Here is an 11,956-nt window from a genome sequence, read left to right as displayed (position 1 = left end):
ACCACACAGAACATTGATTGCTGTGCTGAAGACCTGAGTGCCACCAATATCAAAGGTGGAGTTGCACGGAGTACTGTGGTATTTCCATGAGGTATTTTGTCACTTTTGCCAGTCAGGCTGACTCTAAAGAGAGAAAAACCATCAAATGGTGGGGTTGCAAATGGGAAGCATCTGTTCTGTTGACATGGGAATAAAGAAAAATGGAAGATAATCCGGGGCAGGACATTTCCCTAAACTACATGTAGGAGGTGCATGACTAAGAAAGCATTGTGTGACATAGGAGTGTGCATAGTGCTACCCAGAATAATAGTAGCTAATGTCCTTTTCTTACTCAGATTCCTTAGAAATCTGCCACTGGGTAAATCAGGGTGTGTCAGAAATTATGTGTAAACGGAGACTTTGACAAAACATCTGTTAGTGTAAATTAAATAAAAGATCCCAAATACCTCAATGCCCATCTGTCTTATAAAGAAGAGTTCAAACACTTTTGTGACTTGTGAAGAATTGTTTCTTCCTTTGGATATTATGTAAGACAGTATGGAGGCAGGTTCTTTTCCAGTGTTCTGGAATACCTCCAGACCCTTTAAAATCCTGATTGTCACTACACCTTCCCATGTAAAGTCAGGACGAAATCTGATGTTTGTAGAGTGGATGCTATGAACTCATTTGTAAGAAGAAACCAGGACTTTAAATTACAATATTGTTTATATCCTATACAAGCCAATAAACACACTAACATATACATGTACACATATACATAGGAATCTGAAGGAAACCCAAACCAGGATCTAGGAATTTCCTTTCAGTATTTGCATCTTAACCAGTATTCTAGTTCAAAAGACATGTTGGGATCTGGCAGGATTAGCAATATTTGCAAACCATGCAGCTCTTGAAAAACATCTGATTCTGCTTCCTTGGGATTCTCATGGATCATTGTCTTTGTGGAGGCAAGTGTCTTTGTTCCATCTGGCCACATGGAATTTCACTAGGTAATATTTGCATGGAGCATTTCAGATATCAGTCACTGTAGAAATCTAAACGATTTGTGCCTTCAAAACTGTAGATTACGATAATGAGAAAAAAAAATAAAATCCATATGCTATATCTGACTTGAAGGAAATGCTTGTGGAAGGGGAACAGCTGAGTATGAGACAAATGTATTTATTTTATTTATGTCTATGCACACTGTCTGTTTTTCTTGTCTGGGCTAAGAAGTATTGCCAGTGGACTATAAGATAGTCACTTACTCTGAGAATGGGTGGTCCACATTTTGCTTCCTTGATATATGAAAAACAGAACAAGAGTTGCCAGGTGAAACTCCACTGTTGAAATCTAGAGATAGGTCTGAAGCAGCACATGAACACACATTGCAGTCATGGGGATGCTACCTAGGAGGATAGATTTAAATAAAAACAAAAAGCAAAAAAAAAAAAAAGAAAAAAAAAACCAAAAAACCCCAACAAATCTAGATGCAATTAAAAAAAGTTAGAAAAGTTTTCTTCAGTGACTTGAAAATACTACTATTAAAACTATTATTAAACTAGATTAAATGAAGCGGAAATTTGCTTTCAGGCTTCAGAGCCAAGAATTCCTTGTGCCTCTATCCATTTTTGTGCTCTATGTACCCTGTGCTGTTTACAGAAGGATTATCTTGTTTATTTTAGAGATATTATACTTAATAGAAACTAATCAAGAGAATATTTCTTTTTTTATGACAAAAAGTGGATGTCGAATTGCTCAAGTTGCTTTTATACAACATTCTTGGGTTTGTGATAGTGTGATATTTAATAAAGTGTTTATAAAGTCTGATACAATGGTTTATCAGATCTTGGGCAGTCATAATAACAAAACTGCCCTTACCCTGAGTGTTATGTACTGTAGTTTGCAATTTACAACACAGTACTTACTAAATTACTTCATAAACTAAGAAAGTTGACTACCAAAGAATCAATGTTATAAGAACTAAGAAGTGTTTTCCTAAATATTTTTTCTGTAATTTAGTCTCCATACAAATCTTTAATAATGATTTGGACTCAGACGAACACTGCACTCCCTGTAGCACACAACACATGCGTGCTGTGAGATATTTTCCTATAGTGCAATCTATTTAAAATTCCAGTGGAAGAGACCTTTCAGCTTAAAATACTACATGTCTAAAATGCTATCCTACACAAAATATCGGATGAAGTGAAGGCAATAGACCAAAATAAAACTGAAGATTTTACATGGGAATCTAATGGAACAATTCAAGTGAGAGTTAAAAATTCATGAGACCATGAATAGACAATGGAGTCTTTCATTCTTGTGTTGCTAGTCCAAGTGCCCACCATCTTATGTCAAGTCTGTTTGGTGGATTTACTGTATCATCATGTGTACAGGATTCTTGAGCAGGAAACAAAGTCTGTTCCAATGACTCCAGTCTTCCTCTCTGCTGAAGGACCTATCTTGAGAAATCCATCTGACAAACAGCAGAAGACCTGGGTATGCATCCCAACCTAATACTAGCCTCTCCCCCACTCTTCCTCAAATTTCAATCTTCTTATTCCCTAAGCACACGCTGTTTGTGGTTGCATGGAAAAGAAAGAGAAGACAGACACTTATGGGCAGAGAACAGTTATTTGTAACTTGTGACTGATTTTTGGTCTGCAAATAAGCAACTACCTTCTTGATAGTCTAGCATTTTCTTAATCCTCATAATGTAAGCAGCTTCTGCAGTTATTTCTGACATGCACTTCTAGATAAAAAACAACCTTATGGTCGCTATGAAACCATCATCCAATTACACTTTCACCTTCTTTATAGTTTTCACTTTACCCTCTATATAGTTAAGACAGAGAAGTATAATTCATATTTACATTGCTAATTCTGCCATTTTTATGTAGCATAAATAAACATAAAGTTCACAGTCCCCTGTAAGCAATTGTATCTTCTATCCGACTAATCTAGTCCTTGTATTTCTAACAAGCAGTCTGAATGCACAAAAATGGCATCACTATTTTCAGAAAGAGATGTGAATTTTAATTCTTGATCAGGCTTCAGTCTGAGACAATTGTGGAAATTGCACTCTGCTGGAGTTTTCTCTCCCCTCCAAAAAAAAATCAGCAAGGATTAAGGGCTTACTTACACAACTAAGAATTTCTTGTCAAATTGCAAGAAATCTAGGAAGGATGAATGATTTTTCTCCTTATTTCTAGTTTTAGAGAAGATGTATGGCAGCCTAAGGAAATTATTTTATATCAGAGAGAAGGAGCAGAGAAAGTGCATGGTTTTTTGGTTGAACATGACATAGGTAGATAAACATTTTTCACCCACAAGACTTGATAAAGCATATTTCTAAAGGGCTTTGTGGGAGACTACCAAATACATCTGATCTATTGAATGATTTTTAGAAAGCAAGGATTGCACTCGAGACTCTATCAGGATGAGGAGTCAAATACTATTTTTTTTGCAACATTTCCATGGTCACGTTGTTACCAGCAGATAGACTGAAGTATAAGAATCAACATTTTACATGGCATCTCTGAGGAGGGACTCCAAAACACCAGGTGTATGAACAGGTGTTTTTCCTCCATGGAAAGATATGTAATTGAAAAGCTGCAGGCTTGGAATTTTTCATAGATAATTTCTTGTAAGCACATTTATACTTAAAAGTTTTGCTTTCCCAAGTTTATACAGTCTGGTCAGAATAATATTGGTATTGGCCCTTCTATATTTACTGTTAATTTTTCAACAGAATGATTATTCCAGAACATTTTGAGTGGAAAATACCTGTGATAATCAAACCCCTTCAATTCTAGATAGAAAATGGATAGGTTTACTGATGAATTCCATGGCAAAATTGCCTTTGTCTTAGACTTCTTGAGCAATAAGAATTCTTGCTTACCAGCAGGTTAGAAAATGTAGGCAACAGATACATTTTTCCTAATAGGGAAGATACAGAAGAAAATTGCAGAGGATTTGATAACAAATTTGAAGTTTTTTTTGTGGAAATTTATTATGGGATGCTCTTTCCTTTACTTTAAGAACTGAGGGGATGGAGTAGCAGAACATGTTGTGAGTGAGGTATCCTCAGATGAACAGATACCATGGCAGCAGAGCAGAAAGTGACATTTGGAACTGGGTAGAGTGTGACAACATAGAATTCAAAAAATGTGACCTGAGGATAGAAAAGAGAGAAAATAAGAATTTTGGTGAAAGCCAAACTTATAAAGTATAACCTGAAAGGAGCAGGAAAGAATAGATTTATTGACTGGTAGTGAGATAACAGACTTTGAAGAGAGAGTGGAAGACAGAAACTGAGTCAAAAAAAGGAAAAGGAAATAAGAATAAAGAGAGAAAAGAGCAAAGACAGAGGACTGAAGAAAGGTAAAAATACTATAGGGAAAGGACAGTAACAATTTAGATAAGGTCTGAAACACGGGAAGAGGACATGGTATTAAAACTGGAAGAAGTAGGGGAAGTGACTGAAGAGCTGAAGCTAAGGCTTAAGCTGCCCCTCCATGGAATGTGCCCAGTAGGAGTGTCTTGGGCAAGCTTGCTCACATCACTGCCTGCCACATGGCACTGAGACCCTGGTCTCTGTATCCACCTGAATGCTTATGTTCCAGCTCAATGGCAGCTGCTTTGCAGCTTTTCGTATTTGAAGCCTGGTTGGCCCTTGCTGTAAATTCTATCAGTTCTGTGGTTGCTCTAAAAAGATCAGCACTGTGACCAAAGACCATTCCCAACTTGAGAACCACACATCCACAGTCTGGCTTCTGTTTTTTGATGATGCCGTGAAACTGGTGTTAGTGATGAAATATAAAAATCACCACTGCTGCTCCTCCTGTGGGGCCCCTTTCCAAACCCAGTGGTGTAACTCCTCAGTCCTTGGATAATCCATCATATCCGGTGCTCAGAGTAGTCCCAGAGCCATTAAAAAATGTGCCCAATATAAGCATTTAACATTTCTTCTGGCTGCCTGATCTTGTGGAAGGTGGGCCCACTTCAACTACACAGAGCTATCTCCCACATGAAATAAAACAGTACCAGCAGGTCTCTCCATCAGTACCTCCTACTCACCATGCACTGACTTCGCTGCCTTCCTGGGGAGAGGCACAGTGATGGTCAGCGACCTCTAGGCCCTGCAAAAACCACTGACTGTAACTCCAGCACAGACAGCCTTCCAGGCAAGTTCAGTCCTTCATCTGAGATGCTAATTTTTTTCAAGATGACAAAGTTAATCTGTGGAAGAAGCAGAGTTTTCTTAGGCATGAGACTCTTGTGAGAGTTTTTCAGTTTTGTAACTGTCTCCACAGCTACAGAGTCCATCAGAAAGATGAACAAACCAGCTCTAACATATACAATCTTAATTTTATTCTCCTTCAGATTTAACCCCTTAATAAATGTAGCCTTAGAAACAAAATAGCATTAAAAATCTCCTGGTGAAAATATTAATGCACACAGGAGATGGGGTGAAAAATTACTTGATCTTTTGGGGCAATAAAATTTTTAGCTTGGGACACTCCAGGTCTGGTCCTGATGTTTCCTTCCATTTTGGGAAAGGTGTGTCACTTTGGACAAGCCAAAATATAAGTGGCTAAATCCTCAAGCCAATATTTATCAACCTGGAAATAATTATTAGTTTATAATTAGTCGGAGCTCTGAACAAGTACTGTAGGTATTTATTTGAATGCAGTGGTTGAAATGACAGAAATGTCATCCAAACTAGGAAAAAACCAGCTTCCTTCACTGCCTGATGTTGGCTGCTAGGTGGTCCATGGAGATCCAATGCTCCAGACCCAGGAAGCCGCCAGCCTTCCCAGAGAGAGAGAGAGTTCCACAAGGAACTGCCTTCTAGGGGGTCTCCTGGCTGGTCTCCCAGCCGCCGGATAAGCCTCAGCAAGTGGTGGCTGTGGCCACAAGTGATCAGCTCTGATCAGTGATTTCACCTCAGCCATTCCAGCTCAGCATGCGAGGTTATCCCAGGCTGACTCAGGGACAGAGAGACGGGAACCGTCGCACGGCACATTCCACAGAGATTCCTTCATTATCCAGCAGCTCTGTGAAGGGAGCCAGGATCGACTGCTTCCTCCTGAACTGGGGAAATACTGGGGTTTTTATAGGGGAGAGCAAGGGGGAAAGACCAATGGATTACAAATGATTAACACGGGTACTAGGGCAGGGTGGGATAACAGAAACTGTTTGGGGGATAGCTCACCATGATAGAATAGGTGCGCCAACCTAAGGAGCATCCTTCCAGGAAGGTTGAGATAAGCTAACCACAGCCCACTCAAGGGACATCCCTCCAGGGCAAGGTCATGGTGGAGCTGGAGCAGGCCCATGGGCCTTCACAGCCTGAGGTGGCATTTGGACCGTGGAGATGGGGTTAGAGGGTCACTTATCCCAGGCTGAGGAAAGAAGTTCAAGTGCAAGTGCTCAAGACACTGTGAACTTCAGGAACAACTTAGTAAATTTAGCCTTTGTAGTCTGAAGGCTACCAAATGGTTGGATTTCCTGAACACATTCTCTTTTTCAGCCCAGAAACATTGTCTGGGCAGATGTTGATAAATTTATACATTTGTTATAATTTCAATCTGTTTTAGAAGCTGCGACAGGTCAGATTCTCTGCCCAGGATGCTCTGCAACAGGTTGTATACAGCCTGGTGATAACCACAAGTCTGCAAGAACCCTCATAGTCAGGCCAACACTTTGAGAGAGCATCATATTTATTATGCACATGTGATGAAGTCACTGTATGCCTGCACAGTAAGACTTACACTTCTGGGGATTGTCTAATGGACCTACTGGCCATGTGCTACCCAGTCCCTGGGAACATGCAGAGAAAAGCCTCTGTAAGTCAGATTTACTGTGAATATGCAGAGCAATGAAATGCTGCATGTGCAACAGGACGTGTTGCTTCCTGAAGTGTGGGGTGGAGTGCACATACGCTGCACAGATTTCTTAGGCTGAAATATGGGATTTCTGTACTGGCCAAACACCCAAGTCTTGATGAGGGGCAAAATTTTAAGATCTGTTATGCACGAATGCCACAAGGAATTCGCTGCCTCGCATGGTGCTTCTGTCGACCTGGTTGCAAGGTGCTTCATGTGCACTGAGGAAAAGGTGTTCAGTGCCTCATACTGGCAGATTCCTCTATCAGGCAGGCACTGCAGCTATAGGAGATGCAGAGTTTGTGTTGCTCTGCGGCATTGATCCACTTATGAGTAGATTTCCCATCTGAATAAGTACATATGCGTTCACAATAACAAGGATGCCTGATAAAAATACTGTTAACATAAATAAAGATTAGGAGTATTTCAGATTTTTTACTGAGTAGACACTATACAAATTATTTTTATTTCAAGAGCAGCAAAAACCCCTGAACGGCTGAGAACACCTTTATGGTAATCCTCAACCCCTTATAAGGTAGCGATTGGTTACAATTAAAGAGAAAGCCTTAAACAGCTAATTCTTACCTTCCTGAACTTCAGGCAAAAGAAGATCCTGATGTGAGCCACCTCAGGGTATTTTTTTACAAAAGAAAAATAAAATTAATGAAAGTTTTTAAACCCAAACCATCCCAACTTTTGATCACTTCCAGTTTCAATACAATTTACTATTTCTGTTTTACTATTTTTGCGCCCACATAAGAAAAATATGAACAGACTACAAGTTAGGTTGATTCTTTGAGGTTGAGCTGAGGTCAGTGAAAAATTGATAGCAACTTTTGAGAACAAAAAAATCATCAAAGCAAAAGGAAGTTTCTCAAAGTGGGATTTAATAGCAGCTATCATATTGCCTTCAATGGCTTGACCATTTCTTCAGCAGCTGTTTTATTTTAAAAGATTTCACCCCCATCCCACATGTATAGGCCTATACACTGACCTAAGTACGAACATCCAAGTACTTTGGTCACTCATGATAACTATAAACCCTTCAGTGAACTACCAGAAAGGTAGTTCAAATGGAAATGGTGAAATTCAATACAGCGTTTAACTAAGTCACTGTCTAAGGTTAAGCCCAAGGAACAATTAGCAATACTGGAAAGGGAGGCAAATATATTAATTAGTGTGCAGACACCAGATACGTGACTTTTCTGGAAGCTGTAAAATAACCACAGTGGTTTTTCAATGTGACTGGAGCAAATGAGTCTATTCCAATACACAGTTTAACTGATTTCTACCTCTGTGTGTGTGTGTGTGTGTGTGTGTGTGTGTATATGAGTGCAAAAACCCCTAGATTCAGATTTAGATACAAAAAAAAAATTGAAAGACAAGGGGTAAATTTAGCTGGTAGTTCTGATGCTTTTCTGCATGTCTAATCACAGATAGAGTCAAGTTTTCAAAAAATCCTATGTAGCAGGTGACCAAGCTCCAGTGACTCTCCGGGGGGGGATAGATTTCTGACTTAATATGGACTTTTTGAAAACTGATTTTATGTGTTATGCAAACCATAACTGAGGGCCTTATTTGTATCTCATACAAAAGTATTACCTTTTTTACAGTAAGCATAGTTTAAGTAAGACAGGGAGATTATCAAGATAATTAAATGACGGAAAATGTGTGCATGCAAATGGAAAAGAATGGGTCCATGTATGTATTTATTTATTATGGAATATTTCCATTGATATATATTTTGAGCTTTCTAAAAGATTGTCAAGAAGCATTCCTTAATCTCAGTGTAGGATTAGCAAAATTTAAAATTCGCATTTGATTAACCAAAAAACTGGTATGATTTACTATTTATTTATTCTCCCCCTTTGATATGAAAAACATACCAGCAGTTTTGATGCAGTCTTGCAAGTGGAAATAGGATGGCACAATGTCTACATAAAGCTGAGGATGAGAAATTACCTCTTTACTACAGATTGATGGATTTCTGAATTTTTTTTTTTTCATTGAGCAATGCCTAATTTAACAGCCAAACATTTATCAGGAGCAAAAATAAAAATTTAATAAATTAATATATTTTTTTTTCCTAGATGGTCTTTTCTCATCCCTTGCTTATTCTTCACTTCAAAATCAAACAGCACTCCTACAAAAACAGTTGTTAGTTTATGCTTTAAAAATGGGAATTTTAGTGTCCTTTGACAAGTAAACAAATTGTAGAGTCATTGTAGAAAGAATAGAATGCCAACAAATAGACAAATACTCTCAAGGCTAAATTTTTTTTCAGGGTATTATTGTTTTTTCCTGCACATACAAGTGAGCTGCTGGCATGTGGTAGAAAATCTGTGAAACCTCTGACCTGTTTCCTAGCTTATCATGTAAGTGAGTTTATAAATTGTCTGAAATGACTTGAGATTTCTTCATGATCATTGTATTTTTGAGATGCTACTGATTGCTACTATCTACAGTCAAGGCTGAAAAGCTAATGGAGGTCTGTAGCCCAAACTCTGCCTCAGAGAAGAGTGAGCTATGGGGGCAGAGCAGGATGCTCAGGACTTTGTCCACTTGGGCCTGAAAACTCTTGAGAACAGACTACACATCCTCTTTGCTCAACGTATCCCAGTTTAATTCTCTTCATATAATTTTTCCCTACAACATCCAGAACACCCTGTGCTCCAGTCTTGTTCAAGAAAGAGTTTTGGTGGCATTTTGCTGGACAGATGTGCGTTCAGTGGCTGTGCTATTTATCTGTATGCTGCTTTATTCTATTCCTTTCTGAATGCTCACTGGTAAGATTTACCAGCTTGAAATACATTGAACTTGAATACATTGATCAGGCTAAGCTAATTTGAGAGTTGTTTTTTTCTTCTTTCACCGGCCTTGTGCTTCTGCCCATTGCTCAGCTGCTGATCTAGCCAGCCTACTGTCACTCAGAACCCAGAACATAACAACTTAGAGGGTACCAGGAAACACCGTTATCATTCAGTTTGTTAATGATTGTTGTGACCAATGTAAACAAAAAATCATTAATCTCCATCATGCCAGCTTTCAATTCTTACAACATAAGAAGAGTATCTCACAACGTGGTGGGAGTGTTGTATTTATGTCCACTTTTTATTCTGCTTTGCAGCTAGTAGAAAAGTACTTTACTGCAGCTGAACATTTCCTTCACTCTGAATGGAAGCAGACTCAGCTTGCTGGTTGCTATTTTGTGGCTAAGCCGGCATTATAGAAGAGACCACTGAGTCTTCCTTAGTTTTATCAGAAAGGACACCTAGATCTAGGTAGTGTAGGCATCTCTCACACTCTGTTAGTACAGCAGATATATTCCTGAAACTAAGCTGTCACCTGAGACCATCTATATCAGGATTGGTATATTTGGCCTTATTTGTAGCAGGAAGAATGATTAATGATGCTAGGGTAAAGATGAGCTTAACCCTTTTAAAATTGGAACTAACTGAATATGTTCATTCATAGACATGATTTTAAAAAAGCTCAGAACAAAAGACCCAAATTGATAAAATAATAAACTTTCTTTTTTTCTGTGTGCCATGGAATGCTTTTAAAATATATGAAAGAGCTTTGTGAAAGGCACTGAATGTGTGGAAACCACACTCACCAGCATCTTCCAACCTGTAGTTTAACACCTAAGCTTTGATAAATCTTTCTTTTTCAATTCTTATGCATTTATGGAGTGCATTAATGTCAGAAAATCTTAGGTAATAGGTAAAAAATAGGTAAAATAGGTAAAAATCTTAGGTAATAACTTCCCTCTTTGTGAAATCCTGTCTCTAGTATAAGACTGCTGGTGCTTCATCTTCACTCAGTAGTTTACACATAACTTCTTCTAACTTGTTTTCTATAAAATAAACCATTCAAGTTAATGCTTAATGCATCATTATTTTAAAATTACCTTGGTATATATTAGTTCTTCTGTTCAGATATTTGTTACTGTTTGTAAAGAGATTTATTTACAGGTCAAGATGTTTTTAGAAGTCATATATATATAAAAATAGTTAAATACCAGAGGGACCTAATTTGTCGCTTGAAGTCTGACTCATAAAATCTGAGATTTGAATGCACAAGAAATGCAGAGTTACTGAATAGCTGAGACATTATGAAGTAATTATATTTTCCTTGATATCTGATTTTGAAATAATAAAAGATGTCTCACCTAGGTTTATTTCTTTTTTATATTATTTTTTTACAATCGCAGCGATAGCCACTAGTATTATCCTTTCAGTGCTTTCAGCTATTTGCAGGGCTTTTATGAAGTTTTAAAAATAGCATCTTGTGATTGTTCACAACTGAAGAGCAAACTGACTGTGTGATAGTTATCTGTGTTTAGAGATAAAACTGTGAAGTTATTAAGCTACATTTATCTGAAAGCCCAGGAAGATGACATAGATTTAAAGGTGCAGCCCAAGATCAAAGAACACAATAAATGATGCAGGAAATAACAATTTAAATGAGAAATTTTCTGTAAACCAAAGGCTCATTTGTTAACATGAAGTCTGGTTTTAAGGTGAAGAAGAGACACAGTTTGCAATAGGACTTTTAAAAACCATTTTTTTCTGTGGAAGTTGTTCTGTATTAGACTGGTATTTTTTATATGTGTCATAGTTTTTTACTTACGTTTCTATGGCACTTTGAACCTGCTCCAACAGCCACTATTGACCAGAAGGTGACATCAAGCATTTTGAATGTGATTCCCTGGGAGTCCAAGGCTGTTTTCCCTTTGCTTTGCTGAAGGCTGGAAAGCTGCCCTGCTTTTATGCTCTCCTGACTGCTGGTTTCTGGGTATGAGAGCATGCAAGCATGCTGGTGGGCTACCTGAAAGCTTGGTAAAGTCAGACTGACCAGCATCCATCTTACTGCTGGAAAAACAACAGCACCCAGAGAGCAAGAAGAGACATCTGGATATGGTATGCTACAGGATTAGTCTGTTCTTGGGCAAGACGACCTACTATCCCTCCACTGTAAGAGAAATGAATATTTCACAGATCTAGATGGAAAATATTTTCTTCAAAATAATTTAAGATCTTGGAGAACCTGCACTCTCTTTTTCATGTGGCTTGATGAAAATT

The sequence above is a fragment of the Cinclus cinclus genome, chromosome 5, assembly GCF_963662255.1.
Source record: "Cinclus cinclus chromosome 5, bCinCin1.1, whole genome shotgun sequence".
NCBI lineage: Eukaryota > Metazoa > Chordata > Aves > Passeriformes > Cinclidae > Cinclus > Cinclus cinclus.
This window is presented reverse-complemented; position numbering follows the sequence as displayed.